Here is a 15785-nt window from a genome sequence, read left to right on the forward strand (position 1 = left end):
TTAGGACTTAGTAGAATATGTGTGACGATGATTGGATGCGGACGTTGTGATGAGTGTTATATTGATTCTTTTTTCTTGTTTTTACCTCTATGCTAATTACTAATCTACTGGACATTTTACAGTTTTGCTTTGTGGAAAATGGATGGATGGATGGATGGATGGACTATTTGTTGTGATTGTTATGGCAGCTTTCTCCTGTCCAAACTGAATCTCTCCCAAAGGAGACAAATCAAGAAACCTTGACTCTTGAAATTAGAGAAGGCTTCCAAATATGCCTCCAGACAGTTAGTTGCTGGAGTTGCAGGGACGCTGTGAATGTTTTATGCACTGACTGGTTTCTCTATAGCCAAAGTACTCTGCCTGTGTTCTTGACACAAAGATGAGTTTCTTTGCAGTGCACGTTATATTCTTGTATGTTTCAGCAACTCTGTTTGTGGTGTCCATGGAGAAGATTAAAGATGTCGACACAGAGATCAGGGTGTCAGGTTTGGGAACCTCAGGTTTCTGATTTTCAATGTCCCGTGGATCTGTTCACAGTCTAGTGTGAACCGTGTTGGAATAAGAGCTCGCTTCTCTAGCGCTAAAGAGTATAGCTCCTTACAGGAAAAAGGCAGAGTTCTCTGTTCCAGTTAGAGTCCGTTTCTGCCTCAAATGGAAGACAGACTTTGGTGTCTCGTTCATAAATGATGGCAGGAGGGCAAACAGTACTTTGCCTGCAAAAATGAGGCAATTTCTCTGGTGTTTTGGGGGTACATCTAAAAGGCATACCATGCCAAAAGAAAGTTTTTGATTTCTGGGTCCATTTGAGCTTCACTGGTGTTCGTGTTACGGGTCATCACCCAAAGCCTGAGATCTTCCAAGCGTGTCTGGGCTCTGCCAGCATACAGATGTACGGTAACTCAGCAGGAGGAACTTCCTTTTCTGCTGGTAACTTGAAGTGGATGTTTTGTTCCACTTCAAAATGAGTCAGCTGAGATGGTGTTGGCAGATAATCCTGAAACCTCCTTGATGTCCTCTCTTTTGAGTTGTTTTGGGTACACACCATCAGGAATAGAACCCAAAACAAACCTAAAACCACACGGAGGGACGATATCATCCCCTCTGATCTACGCATGCCATGGGATTGCCCATCGCGATCTGGAGAGTTTTGCCAGTGTGAAAGCAGTCTGTGATTCTTTTCCACATCTAAATGTAAATATCAATAGATCGTTTCCATTTTAGGCACCTTTCAAGATATTTAAAGAAAGCATGTGAAGAAAAAAAAGTAATAAATATGGTATAAAATACAACAATTAACGGGTAAAAATATATTAAACCATCAGTGACATACCTGCACTGCCAGGATTTACGGTGAATATGCCTTATATCTCAGAATCTGTTTTAATCGCCCAGTTGGTTCACACAACAAGGAATTTAACTGGTTTGTCTTTGCTCTCAGTGAAGACAGTAAAAATGTACAAAAAGGAAAATATTCTTGTAAATACATACACATGCATTTTTCTAACAAAAATCTGGTTGGATTGGTGCACATAAGCAAGGCATCAAATCTACAGTAGGTACATTGTCTGTTTGTCAAAGTTACAGCCTGGCATAAGAGACCGTCTCTTTGGCGGCTGTTCTTTGTAAATAGCGCTTTGCAGCACAGACCTGAAAAAGAAACGGGACCTGTCCTGTTTTATGGATGACCCAAACCACACAGCGATAGAGGGACATAGGACAGACTGAATAATGGCAGTGTAGAAGATGACAAGTAGCTCCTGTTGAAAGTTGTACTTCTCAAGTTGCTGCAGGAAGTACAGTATCTGCTGGGCCTTCTCCTGATCAGTGTCTAAGTTTGAGGACCATCTCAAGTCCTAAGAACAGGTGGCTAGGACGTGGAAGTGATCCACATGGTGTTGTTGAGGATAGTAGGGGGAGGCAGTGTGGAGGGTGTCCGCTGGAAGTCCACTGTCATCTCCACAGCCTTAAGCAGGTTAAGCTCCAGGTAGTTCTGACCACACTGGTGGACCAGCTGATCCACCTTCTGTGTGTATCCAGAGTCTTCAACATCTTGGGTCAGACCGACGGTGACGTCATCTGCAAACAGCAGGAGTTTCACAGATGGGTCTGCTGAGGAGGTCCTAAGGAAGGATGTCTGGGTTGATGGTGTTGAAATCCAAGCTGAAGCCCACAAACAGGATCTTGGCATATGTTCCTGGGTGGTCAGGGGGGTGCAGAATGAAATGTAGTCCCATGCTGACTGCTTCCTCTGCCAATCAGCCAAGTGAACAAACTACAGGGGGTCCAGCAGGGATGGTGCCATGATGGCGCGTTACTTGGGGACCAGGATGTTGGTGGAGCTATTGAAGCACGAGGGAACCTCGCACAGCTCCAGAGAGTTGTTGCACCTCAGAGTGAAGGTGGGGGGAAAGTAGTTAGCGCAAGGTCTCTGGCATGAGGGGAAGACATGCTATCCTGGTCTTTTGACACTAAAAGAGCCTATTAACATAATCCTCAGAGATCTTAAATACAGGCAGGGGGTCTGAGAGGACAGGGTGGTTGGTGCATGGTGAGCTTTTCAGTCAGAGTGAGATGTGGACGAGTTGGTGGGGGGTACAAATGGCTGCTTTTCCAACCTGCTGTAGAAGCTATTAAGGTGGACGAGGATTCAGCCCAAGGTGGGGGGGCTCCTGAGGACCAGGATGTTTCTGAAATCATTCCAAACTATAGCTGGGTCATTAGCTGAGAAGCTAATAGCCTTTTGCTGTAGTTTGACTTAAGCCCCATTTCCACTACCCTTGTTAAACCGAGCCGAGCCGAGACCAGTCCGAGCTTGGATCAGTTAACCAAGCCGAGCCTCGTTCTGACAACCGTTTACACACCACACTATCCCGGTTCCTTGGTTGCTCCTCGCCTCCTAGTGGCGATCTGCGGTACTGCTGCTCTCTGGGATTGAAGGCGGGACCGAGCAAATCAAAATGGCGGCACCCGTAACATTCAGGATGTTATGGTTAGACAGAGTCAGCTTTTGGGACGTGGATAAGACAAACGAACGTCTAATAAGGATTTACAGACGCAGGAAACAACAACAGACACTGAGGTTCATCACGCTGCTAAGCAGAATCATCTCTGGAAACCGTGTGGCACGGTAAGGAAGCTAGTATTATTATGAATGTCTGAAATTTGTCTGAATGGAGTGTGAATCGGGACGTGCAGCCAGACACGCCGGAAAAACCGCGGACAGTCAGCTGACTGTAAGGGGATGACGCGGTCTGCTCATGCGCTCTTTATCAGAAAACCGGGACAGAAAAAAAAACAGTCCGAGACCTACTAGGGAACTGGTCTGCAGTTAGCACGGTCCGGTTATGTTTAGCGCGATCCAGTTCAGTCTGCTGACCATTTACACACGAGAGTTATCTCGGTCACTGAGCTTGGACTGGTCTCGGCTCGGTTAAGAAAGTCTAGTGTAAACGGGGTATTAGATGCCTTGGATCTCCTTGTTTAGCTTCTTCCTGGCCTGCTTACACAGGGCTGGGTCCCCACTGCCGTAAAATTCAGTTCCTTGTTCCTGTGCAGTTTCCTCAGATGTATGTTTTGTTGTTGTTACATGTGTAAAAGGGTGTTTGGTCTGCACACACATCCCAACAACACTGATTCATGAAGTGACAGTTTCAGCAAGCTCATTCGGCTCAGCAACAAGCTCCGACTCGTAGGTCCACTTCCTAACAGTCCTAGCTGCAGGCTTAGAGGTTTTCAGTTTTTCATTTAGGATGAGATGACGCGGCCATCAGAAAGTACCAAAGCGGCCACTGAGCCAAGTTTTGGTGAAACAGAGGGGAAGAGATCCACACAGGTCCGAGTTTTCAGAGTTGAGAGGCAGCTCTTTGTCCATTTTACTGGCCAGGGAGCGGACATTAGCCAAATAGACTGAATCCAAGGGTGTGCAAAGTCTACTGCCCGTGTTTCGCCCTGCGTCTCCGGTAATATCTATGCTGTATCTTTGTGCCTCCAACCAAGATCTCAGTGAAGTTAGGGTTGATGAAAAATAGAAAAACTATGCTTAGAGAAAATTGTCTGATGGTTTGGAGTTCCTTTTAAGTGAAGGTGATTGCTGAAGGTTAAAGCAAAGGCTGCTGTCTGCAACGCCATCATGCTAGTCAAATATCGTATATATGATGTAGCTTAGGTTTTTACTGCTGTCATTCATTCTTTGTGGATGGATGGATGGATGGATGGATGGATGGATGGATGGATGGATGAACGGGCAGGCAGGCAGAGGGACAGATAGATGCCTTACTTGCCCTCTCAGGTTAAATAATGCCTACAAACAGCATCTTGTATCTGTTTCCAGGTGATTTTTCTGTATTCTCCACTGGACAGATTTCCAAGAACTGGACAGTTTCCCAATACATCTGTCATGAAGTTATACATTATTTCACATGATATGACATTTACAGGGAAAGCACCAAAGGTATCATGAATACAATCTACCTCTTGCAAGGAAAGTGATTAAACATGACAACATAAAAACTGCAGTGGAAGCACAAAACGTTTTATTTTAAGACAAGGCTTCTGCCTTTGTGAATGACGTTTTTTTTTACAACTCATTACATTCTGTACATTTCCTCTGATCCTCATCCTTAATCCCTACGTTTTTTTTTTTTTTTTTCAGAGAAGAGAGGACAAAGGGGAGCACTTTATCGGCTCCACTACACGTGTAGACGAGGTTTTTATTGGAGCAAAGGTTCCCCGCGTGTCTAAATTCAGCTAGAAACTGTTTCTAGCTGAAACAGGCCAAAACACATTCCTACAAAGCGGAGTTTCCAACAAACTGTCCTCCTGAGGAAAGTGATCACACAGATATTGTTCTCAGTCTCCACACAGCCTTGTGGTTGTGATGTCTCCTTTGATGACAAGCCAGGACAGACAATTAAGAGCGCTCGCCGCCCTCCCACCCACGCACACACACGGCTTCAGCGTATCCAAACATTTACCTGCGAGGTGCTGAATTTGATTGAACCCTCAGATGCTTATCCAAATGTGCAGATGTCTCAGCGCTGTCCCCCGCCCTGCTCCCAGCAACGTCTGCGAACATCAGTGACACTGGTGAAACGGGAGCCTCCACACCTGCAGTTCCACTGATATTAGGGCAGCGAGCCTTTCATCTTGTCCCAACAGGATCTGGGCAAATGTTGTGCGGGAACATTGGGATGTTGTATACACACAGCAGTTTGCTCGCAATCCAAGATCTACATCCATGCGACTCCTTTGAAAGGCCGGGATCGTGTTTGTGAGGTCCAACACAGCTTGGAATACAGTAAAGCATATTTTCCATCAACAGTGAGCAATTGGTGCAGATTTTAAAGGAATACTTCACTAAAAACCTTTTGACTGAACTTTTAAATGTTTGAAGGCGGTCTCAGTGAAGTCAGTTTACCTTCTTTGATGCATCAAACTGATAGTTATTGATTTAAGCTTCTTCTAATGTGGAGAATGTGGTCAAACCATTGAAGTATTTTCCCTTTTTTTAAATTAAACAGATAATAACACATTTGTTCTTTCAAAAGAAATCATAGTATAACAAGAAGACCCATTTTTCCAGGAAGAAGTTAATATTTTGTATCTACTTGTGTTAAAAAGTCAATACTATTGTTGTTGTTATCAGCTAGACACAACTTTGTGATTTATCAGTAATCTATATGGTGCTCATAAGTAGAACTGCCACTTTTTGAGAACCTGTTTTTTGCAACAACATAAAAAGATTTACCTTCCAAACTGATGGTATCAAATTTAAAAAAGACATTTTAATACAAATCAAATCTTCTCAAATCAATCACACAACATGATCTGCTTCTCTACTCCTTATTTTTTTAAACAGATGTTTTTTTTGTCCTAAAAATATCAGTAATGGAAATAAATAGATGTTTTCTATTGGGTTAAAATAAGATAAGATATACTTTATTGATCTCACAGTGGAGAAATTCACTTGTCACTGCAAGTTAGGGTTAGTACCGATTATATAGGACTTTTTACTTGTGTCAAATCATCCATCTTTAAGATAAATGTTATTATCAGTTTTAAAGAACTCTCCATTTTGCTGTAATCTGAAAGATTCAGATTAAAGCAATCTGAAATCCCATTTCCAATATTGCAGCATAATTTGAATGTCCACTGAAGAATTTACAGACACAAAATTGTGAATTTTAATGAGTCACAGGAGAACAAAGTCAGATTTTATTATGCAGTTTTCTCAGAAGCTGGACGGGTGTGGGGAAAAGACGAGTCAGGAGATAACCTGGCCAGCCACATTAATAAGATTAATAACGTGTAGCGCTCTAGTTCTGCACATCATCAACACTTAGTGCCCGCCTACCAAAGGCTGTTTTTAGCCAATCACGGTATCAAATTAAATCATGAGCAGCAGATGTCATGAGAACCCACAAGGTAAGCTGGTTAAGGCGCTTCCTGCTGTTCTACTATCGAAGATAAAATCGTGGATTCTTAGAAAACAGATGTGTTAGCAGCAGCTCTGTGTGCGTCCTCCTGCACTGCCATGTTTGTGTTGGTTCGGCTGTGAGCTCAGCCGCTCTTGCTTTCATTGCAATGGTATATCCCGCCTTAAACCTCAACACTGCAACGTGATTGGCCCGAACAGTTTTTGGTTCGGACACAAACGGTTGAAGCCGGAGCGGCACAAGAAAGATTCTCATGTGTTTGTGAAGCGCATAAATACGTCTTAGAGGCGAGGTTAGTCAGGAACAGGAAGCTCCTTCCATGTGGGCCCACCACCTGCGGGGAGGACCATCTGGATCAGCTGCACACAGACCAGGCATTAGGTAAGGGCGGTGTTTCTGTTACACTGTGACCCCGCCCCACTACCCACCCCCCACCACCACACCGGTCCGTCTCCTTCTGAAGAATCTGCAAAAACCAGTCAGCTGTGACTGAAGGCCCTTTAGAAAGCTGAAAAAGGAAGAGGGATTTTTTTAGTCCAGCCAAATTTCAAGACCAACAAAAGAATGACTTAACGAGAAGAAAATTTTAGCAAATTAATTTAGACCTAAATCTGTCAGCTTAACTCACCTTGTTAAAATTAAAAGTTGCCCAGAGAACAGCTTTCCTTTTAAACGCAGCAGTTTAATGTCTACGCATCCCTGTTAAACTGCCAGATTATAAAGACGTAATAGATTGAGGTAATTAATAATGTTTTCAAACTTATATCCACCTTTAATGCAAATATCCTACATAATTCAACCTAAAAATACAACAAACCTGTATGAAAGAAAATATAATCAATTTACAAGCTGCAACAACCTGCTGTGTGCATCCTTAAACCTCTTTCGCAGGAGTCTTAAACTTTTAGTTTATTCTGGTTTGCAGGCGTATGAATGCATCAATGTCAGCAGTTGGTGATGACATCCACATTAATATTAACATTTTAAAGAAGTCAATCTTGAGCATGGCTAGACTACAGATTCTACCAAAACAGCTCAGGTTTTCTTGCTTTCTTTGACAGTCATTAATATCTTCAGTTTACATTTGCATTAAATGGCAGCAGATTCAGGTGAGGTGCATGTTGGGGGAAGAAAAACAACATAAAGTTACTTTAGCACAGATATGGCCCTTTGTGTCATTGTTTCTCATGTAGCATGGATACACAGCAAACTGTGTTTTTAATTTTTGGAAAGTGTTTAAAAAAAGCAGCGATTTTCTCACCCATAACTAAGCTTGCGTGTGAACAAGAGGAAGAAACAGCAGAGAAACTCTCAGCTTTGCAAAATATCCAGGTGGAAAAGGCCTAAAACTGATCATCTTTCATTGCTTTCCCATCTTTGGATATTTGATCCTGCAGAAGAATTTCTTAACCTTAGAAGTTCCATGTTTAAAGGTATCTGAGTGCGCATTTCTCCTCCCGTTGTGGATTTCAGATTGGCCCTCCACCTCACTGACCCCAATCACTTCCTGCTATGGTTGCACATTGAAAACATTGCCCCCCCCCCCCCAATGCAAAGCACCACCTGCTATTCTGCAGGAGGTTTCTGGGACAATGCTCCACCAGAGCAGCGTGTCTACAGACCGTACAAAGATACTGTTTCATATTTGGTAAAAGAAAACTGTCCTTTGATGACAGGGAAAATGTGCATTCAGGCTTGTCTTTGTGCCTGAGGCAGCCTTTGTTACCGAGGAATATTCTTCTCTGCAGACATTTGCACCTGCATGCGTATCCTCTTCTTTGCACCAGGCAGCGTACTGTTTTGAGAATGCCATTCCCTTCCCTGTGGGACTTAAACTATTCCTCCCAGGGCACATCTTTTTTTCACAGCTTTGTCACTGTTCTGTGCACCCCCCCCCCCTCCTCCTCCTCCTCCTCCTCCTCCTTTCTTTTCAGCCTCCCTGTGCTTTCTCGGAGGCCTTTAGTGCCTGCAGGTGTATAAATAGAGCTGTTTTCAATTAAGCGCTAGCCTCGCCTGTAGCGTGCATCTGATCAGTGAATGCCGCTGCACCTGTGGTAATAAAATACCTCCAGGAGAGGAGATGGTGCACTGAATGCTAATCAGATGCTGCCCCGTTGTTGCCCTGTCTCATTTTTAACGACAACACGCTCCTCCTGACAGCTCGGCTGTAAAAGGGAGGCAAAGAAGGGAGGAAAGGGAGGGAAGTTTGCGAGCGCACACACAATAATAATAATAATAAAAAAGAGAACAGACAAAAGAGCCGGGGCTCTCATCAGACATAAGTGAAATTTAATCCATTATTGAAAACGGAAACTTTTATGAATGGGATGTTTGTTTGGGTAGGGAGTTTGTCAGGATGAGGGGATTGTTTAAGAAGTTCTGTTCTCTCCTGGTTTCAGGTTTTGGCTAAAATTTCACATTGATAAAGCATCTAGCTGCAGTTCTTCTTTGTAGGAGAACACAGAACTTATTTTATCAGACAGCTGTGGAACAACTAGGAGCTTCTAGAACCAGCTTCAGCAGCAAAAACTCTGTGGACGGTTTCCCCCCTGAGTTTCACAGTTTGTCACGTTGTTGTGGATGAATTGTGGCCCACTTTGCTTTAAAACATTGTTTTTAGTTCATTAAGGTTTGCAGTCGTTTGTTTCTGTGCTACTCTCTCCTTGAGGTTGGGCTCTGAATTGTGACCTATGTGACACTTTGATTCACAGCAAAAACAGAACTAAAAATAAGTAAAAATGTTCTTGAAATTAGTGTATTTGTCCTTGATTAGAGCAGGTAAATAAGATAATCTGCCAATGGAATGAGTTTTTTGCACTTAAAATAGGAACAACTCATCTCCATCATCTTATTTCAAATACAGTATATCTAATTATCTTATTTTAGGGATCATAATACTTATTCCATTGGCAGATCATCTGATTTACCTGCTCAAATCAAGGACAAATACACTCATTTCAAGAAACCTTTAATTATTTTTAGATCAGTTTTTACAGTGGCCATTCTATTGTAAATTTGGTGCTGCCTTAGAAGTTATAGTTAAAAGTGATGCGCTCACATTTGACTCGATAATACTCGGTACGGAGAGGAGTTACTGGTCGACTGCAGCTGCAAAACAAGGCCGACTCACCAGGCCGCCACTACCGTGCTTTACCATAGGGGCGAATCTTTGATGAAACGCTGTTTGGTCTTCAAACATGGTGCTGTGAGAATCTCTACTTTGGTTAAATGTGGGTAAATATGCGATCTTGCATGTCCTTTGTTTTATCCCAAGTGAGAAGGAGAGGACCAGGGAAGGAGTGCTGAGCTGAAGAGAGGCCTCTGTTTCCTCTGCGCTCTGGCGTGGGCCCAGAAGTCCGTGTCAGCATATGCAGCGAGCTCGCGTGCTCACGTCGCTCCTGCGAGGCTTTCATGAGACTCCCTGCGATCTCGCCACAGTTCCAGGCCACAGTCATGCTCATTGTCCATTGTGCCTTTTACGTTTTTACAGTCTGCCTCAAGAATTCCTCGCCTCCCAGCTCTCTATATTAAAAGCGAGCTATCACTAGCAGTGCCAAGGAAAACCGGTGCCACAAGCACACACAGTGAATACATTTCTCTGCGGATCCAGCCTCCAGATGCGAAGCAAAAATAAGATTGTGGATGTGACTGACATGAGAAACCTCACGGAGCTGATCCCGGCCTCGTTTTCTGGCCAGCCAAAACCCCCGCCACTCTCAACGGCCGCTACGCTGGCGAGGGCCCTTGGGCAACGAGCTTCTGCAGTCTCCATTACATGTGCTGTCAGGCCAATTGCCTTCCTTGCACTTTGTGATTTTGGACGGGTGTGTAAATTTGGATCTCTCCCCCTGCAAGCACTGCTCAGAAATACACATCCTGCCAGGCTTCAGCTCACGACCACATCCTCTCCATGCAGCACGCGCGTATAAATACTGCTCAGTTTGTAAGTGGGTGCAAACAGATAATAAATAACAAATTAGATGTTTCCACATTTTAGACGCATTTCATCTTAATGACTTGTTTAAGGAACCATCTGTCATGACTGGTGGACTACATGCAGCGTGCCAAAAATATAACATGGCTGTTTTAGACTAACTAATACCGAATCATTGCTTGCTTGCCGTTTCTGGAGCTTTCAAACAAATCTGAGGGAAATATTTTGTTTATTGGGGTCTCGTGTACATTTCTCATTCGATTGTGCTTTCTGTGAACATTTCAAGTTGTCATTCATGTAGATTTTAACCTGCGTCTGTTGCATTAAAAATACAAAAAAAGGCCATATACCTCATTCTATTCTATCACCTTTATGTTCACAGAGACTCAGAGTCAAAGATCAACACTTATCTTTAAAATTTGTTTCTCAGCAGATTGTTGAAGAAACCCAAAGATCCTGAAGATCACCATCTACCTTCCATCCATCCATCCATCCATCCATCCATCCATCCATCCATCCATCCATCCATCCATCCATCCATCCATCCATCCATCCATCCATCCATCCATCCATCCATCCATCCATCCATCCATCCGATGACTTAATATTGCTGTTAAGTCATTGGTTAGGATCGCTGTGTATATCTTGACATTGACTCAAATGCAACACAGCTTAACTGCTTATGCCTCTTGATGTTTTGGTGATTATTAAATAAACCTCTCTGCAACTTTTATTCAACACAGTTTTGCAAAATAAGAAGTCCTCTGCAGACACCATTGACTGTGCATCACTTGCAGCAGAGCTGAGTATCTTCAGAGTATTTTACTGGTGGACCAACACGGTCTGTGCGTGTGATTATGAAGTGGAAGGGAAAGAATACATGGCTTTAAAATTTCAGCTGCGCCTTTGCACCTGATGGCAGTAACTGTAGTCAGTGAGCGTGGTTCCGCCCGGACTGCATTTTGCTGTGAAACATCAACACCTCCTTACCTTCAGCTTCTGCCATAACCTAAAGTCTAACAGGTTTTCTCCTAGGACTGTCCAGTATTCATCCATATCCATCTTTTCATCAACTCTGACCACCTTCCCATTCCTTGGTAAATAAAAGCAGCCCCACAGCTTGATGCTGCCACTACCATGTTTCATTGTGGAGACGGTTTAGTCAAGTTAAGGCGCAGTGTTAGTTCCCTGCTTGCATTTCCTCTGACATGTTGTCCAAAAGGCTTTCCTTATATGGTTTTGACAAAGATCCATAAAGGTTTAGATTTTTGGTGTGCACAACCTACAGTTTCCATGTTGGTACATTTTCCCACCTGAGCTCTGGCTCTCTGCAGCACCTCCAGAGTCACCATGGACCTCTGGGCTGCTTCTCTGATTAATTCTCTCTCTTGTCGGTCCGCAGAGCTCGGGGAGATGATGAAAGCGTGGGATATTGTTTTTGAACCTGACCCTGCTTTAAACTTCTCCCTGAACTTTCTGCTGTGTTTCTTGGTCTTCATGATGCTCTTTGGTCTCTAATGTTCTCTAACAAACCTCTGAGGCCCGAAACAGAACAGCTGGATTCATACTGTGATTAAATCCCACACATGCAGACTCTTCTCATAAGTTAGTTAACTACTGAGCGACTATTAAAGGCAGTTAGTTGAATTTTATTTAGCGGCATTAAAACCTTAATGCTAAACAGATTATTCAGATTTTTATTTGTAGAATGTTTTTAAAAACCTTCACAAAGTCGACTTTGTGTCGATCTGTCACGTAAGATTACAGCAAAACTGATCAGATTTTGTGGCTGTAATGTAGAAACGCTCAGGACGGACGGACAACAGAGTTTCTGCAAGGCACGTTCTTGTTCTTTTTTCCTTTTTTGATTTTTACCAACGCAGCACATTTATTTAAAGCAAATCTCTGTGGCTTCTACTTTCCAACCGTGTTTTAACTTTAACCCCTAAAATCTTTTGCCTTCACTCAGTTTCTATCAGGCTAACAGGCAGAACTGTCATCTTTATGTTTGTACTTGTCCACGCTGTGGATTTAAGACGGTTGTGACAGGCTGCAGGAGCAGGATCTGCTGCCCAAGGTCTTTTGATGACTAATTGTTTTAATTTTTTTGGACTCTGTTCTTGAGGTCTTGGGCAACAAGGTTGAATTGAGCCTGCTGAACAGCTGCGCCCGTGTATAACAGGAGCTAAGAAATGGACCTGGAACAATGTTGTTCCTCGGGTGAAATTCTTCTCTAATCAGCAGCTGAAATGGCTTGAAAAATACTCTTAAATGATTTCATATGAGTTGCTTTGGATTACAATGTAAGCTAATAAACTGATGAGGAAGGAACCACACTGCAGACATGTGCACCACAGACAGTCATTCTCACACAAGAGCTCTGATTTTAGGACTTGCATTGAGTCTAATTTTCTTTTTCTCAGCTTTAAAGTTTCTCCGAGCTAAAGCCTAAAGCTGTACGTCAGAATGGATTTCCAAACACAAATCTGAGTATTTACAACCTCATCGCTTTCCTGTGAGCGTCAATTCAACAACATACATGTGGAAGTTAGAAAGATCTGTGCTCCGAGTGGAAATTACCTACGTCTGCTTTTTGTGACAGGAACTGTGCGTGAAAAAGGTGACAACGACTGCTTTGGTTCTCGCTGAAAACCAACATCTAAAGCCGGTAACACAGGACGGGCCGCCGCCACGACCCCAAAAGCCGAGGTGGCCGCAGAGCACAAGGAAAACTGCAGCAAACGTGTAACTTATACATTCAGTTCATTGTAATCAGAGGTGACAGAGGACTTTATAAAAAGCCTGAAATAAAGTAAATTGTCATGCTGTGTGGAATTTCCCTCGACGTCCACCAGCCCAAAATAATATTTTTAATAAGATTCTTTTTCCCAAGCACTCTGAGGGGAAAAAATCCGCCGCAGTACGTGTTGCTCCTTAAGAAATGGCTGTTTTCCTAAGAGCTCCCATCCGCTACGCTGTCCAAGCTGCAGGATAATGAACGCTTCATTCTATTAATCCGCGGAGTAGAATAAGAAATCACTGCAAAGTGCAACATCTGTTCCCCGTCATGACATGAAAAGCTCACAGAAAACTCCCGTCGTCCAGTCGCTGAATATTTATTTGCAGAAGGAGAGCTGCTAGTTAAGGAGGAATGTCAGCCCCTCTTTTCTCAAAGAACCTGTTAACGACGTTCAATTAATTATACTAGCAGCTATTTGCTGTTGCAAATTATCACGTGTGTGTGATGTAGAGAAAAAAACCTGCGCAGATCAACTGTGGTCGTCAGTTTTGATGCACTGTTGCAACACGCTGCACAATATCTGATTCCTTCAGCGTTGGCTGCTGTAGGTGCCGTTTCTTCTCAGACGGCTTGTTGATGAAAATATGGCCCTGCTTTAGGTTGGTGACACTTTAATGAATAAATGTTCCAAGGTAACAGACTGGAGTATAAACAGCATTAAAAATGACTGCAGGCAATTATACAGGGGTGACATAATGAGGAGGATAGAAGGCAAGGCAAGGCAAATTTATTTATATAGCACAATTCAGTACAGAGACAATGCAAAGTGCTTTACATGATTAAAATATACGAATAAAAGCAAGTAGGGATAGAATGTAGAAACAAAAAAAGAACATTAAAAACAGTAAAACAGTTTAACTGGAACATTCAAAGGCAATTTTAAACAAATTTGTTTTTAATCTCGGTTTAAAGGAACTCAGGCTTTCCCCACTTTTCCAGTTTTCTGGGAGTTTGTTCCAGATCAGTGGAGCATAGGAACTAAATGCTGCTTCTCCATGTCTGGTTCTGGTTCTGGTTCTGCAGAGCAGGCTGGAGCCAGAAGACCTGAGTGGTCTGGAGGGTTGATGCCCTGATAACAAGTCTGTGACGTATTTAGGTGCTAATTCAGGGATTTATAGACTAACAGAAGGATTTTAAAGTCTATTCTCTGAGATCCAGGGAGCCATGGAAGGACTTCAGAACTGGGGTTATAGAAAAGGCAAAGCTCTATTTATATATGTTATCCCTAGAGGAAAACAAGTAAACTCAAACTAGTTAAAGCTTCATTCAAACACACAGTAGTTTACAATTTTATTCAACATTTGAAGTGTAATTCTGTTCCTAGGAGATCATGAAAATGCTTTTAAAGGTGCCACGACCAAAAATGTCATTAATAATGTTATAATCTGGTCTGTTATGCACTGATGAGGCCGTGTTAATATCTATACTGAATACCATTTATGGGGACTCTACTGAAGACTGTTTCCTGTGGAAACCGTACCGCCATGACCTGCCCGGTCTATGTGGCGGTTTATTTCAGTCCCACAGGTTAAAGCCTTTGGTCAGCTTGGCCTCGCCTGTCTGACGTACAGCAGCACAAACACTTCCACTAACTATAAAACCATAATAATGAATTTGTGACGGAGTGTTGTGCCGAGAAGAGAGGTGTGGATGGAGGGGGGAATAGGTGTGGGGGTGCACATTTGACCAGTTTACCAAATATGGTTGTAGCAGTTTATCATTACCGCAACCAAAACTTTTATTGAGGAGAGACATTTCGCCTGACAAAACAAGTTGGCGTTAGTTTTTTTTAATGAAATTCCTTGGAGAATTTACATATGCAGCAATATCAACCACATGAAATGGTTTATACAGTGATGTCATGACACCTTTAAGTGGCCAATTTATTATTGCTGTTTAAGTGGTGATAAAATTATACTTTTTATCATTAATATGCATTAATGGTTGGAGTTTTGGTTTATTGAACGTGTAGTGTAGTAAAAGAAAACAAATTTATAAACTAAGACAAGGGAAAAAGTAAAGGGAAAAAAAACTAAATATACATTAAAGTGGTAGTAAAGTATAAGAATACACGTTCAAATGAGTGGGTGGAAGTATAAACTTATTATTAAACCCACCCCTTTCCTATCCTATTCAGATATTTTTGTGTCAGTGTACAGTAACACAAAACTACCAAGGTTTCAAAGAGTATAACAATAACAACAATATTACCAGTGATAACCAATTAATTTGGTCATACAGGAAACCCAAAACGATCAGTTTACTTTCAGTGACTGCACAAATATCCAGAGTACAAATATCCAGAAAATCCAAAAACTACTAACCCTAAATGATTCGCAATTACCGTTTTTCAAAGTAGGCAAAATCATTTTAAAACTCTCTTCTCTGATTTTGGTCGAGGCAGATGAGCGTTCACACTGAGCCTGGTTCTGGTTCTGCTGGAGGTTCTCCTCCCTGTTAAAGGGGAGTTTTCCTCTCCACTGTCGCTTCATGCATGCTCAGTATGAGGGATTGCTGCAAAGCCATCAACAATGCAGACGACTGTCCACTGTGGCTCTACGCTCTTTCAGGAGGAGTGAATGCTGCTTGGAGAGACTTGATGCAACCTGCTGGGTTT

At 42.6% G+C, this 15785-nt stretch overlaps 1 protein-coding gene across 1 annotated transcript in view; it reads left to right on the top strand.

Annotated features, from left to right (window-relative positions):
- Nucleotides 1-15785, top strand: part of cfap299 (cilia and flagella associated protein 299) — a 95251-nt gene that overhangs the window by 4182 nt on the left and 75284 nt on the right. The window lies entirely within an intron of this gene.

This window comes from Fundulus heteroclitus, chromosome 12 (assembly GCF_011125445.2).
Source record: "Fundulus heteroclitus isolate FHET01 chromosome 12, MU-UCD_Fhet_4.1, whole genome shotgun sequence".
Taxonomy (NCBI): domain Eukaryota; kingdom Metazoa; phylum Chordata; class Actinopteri; order Cyprinodontiformes; family Fundulidae; genus Fundulus; species Fundulus heteroclitus.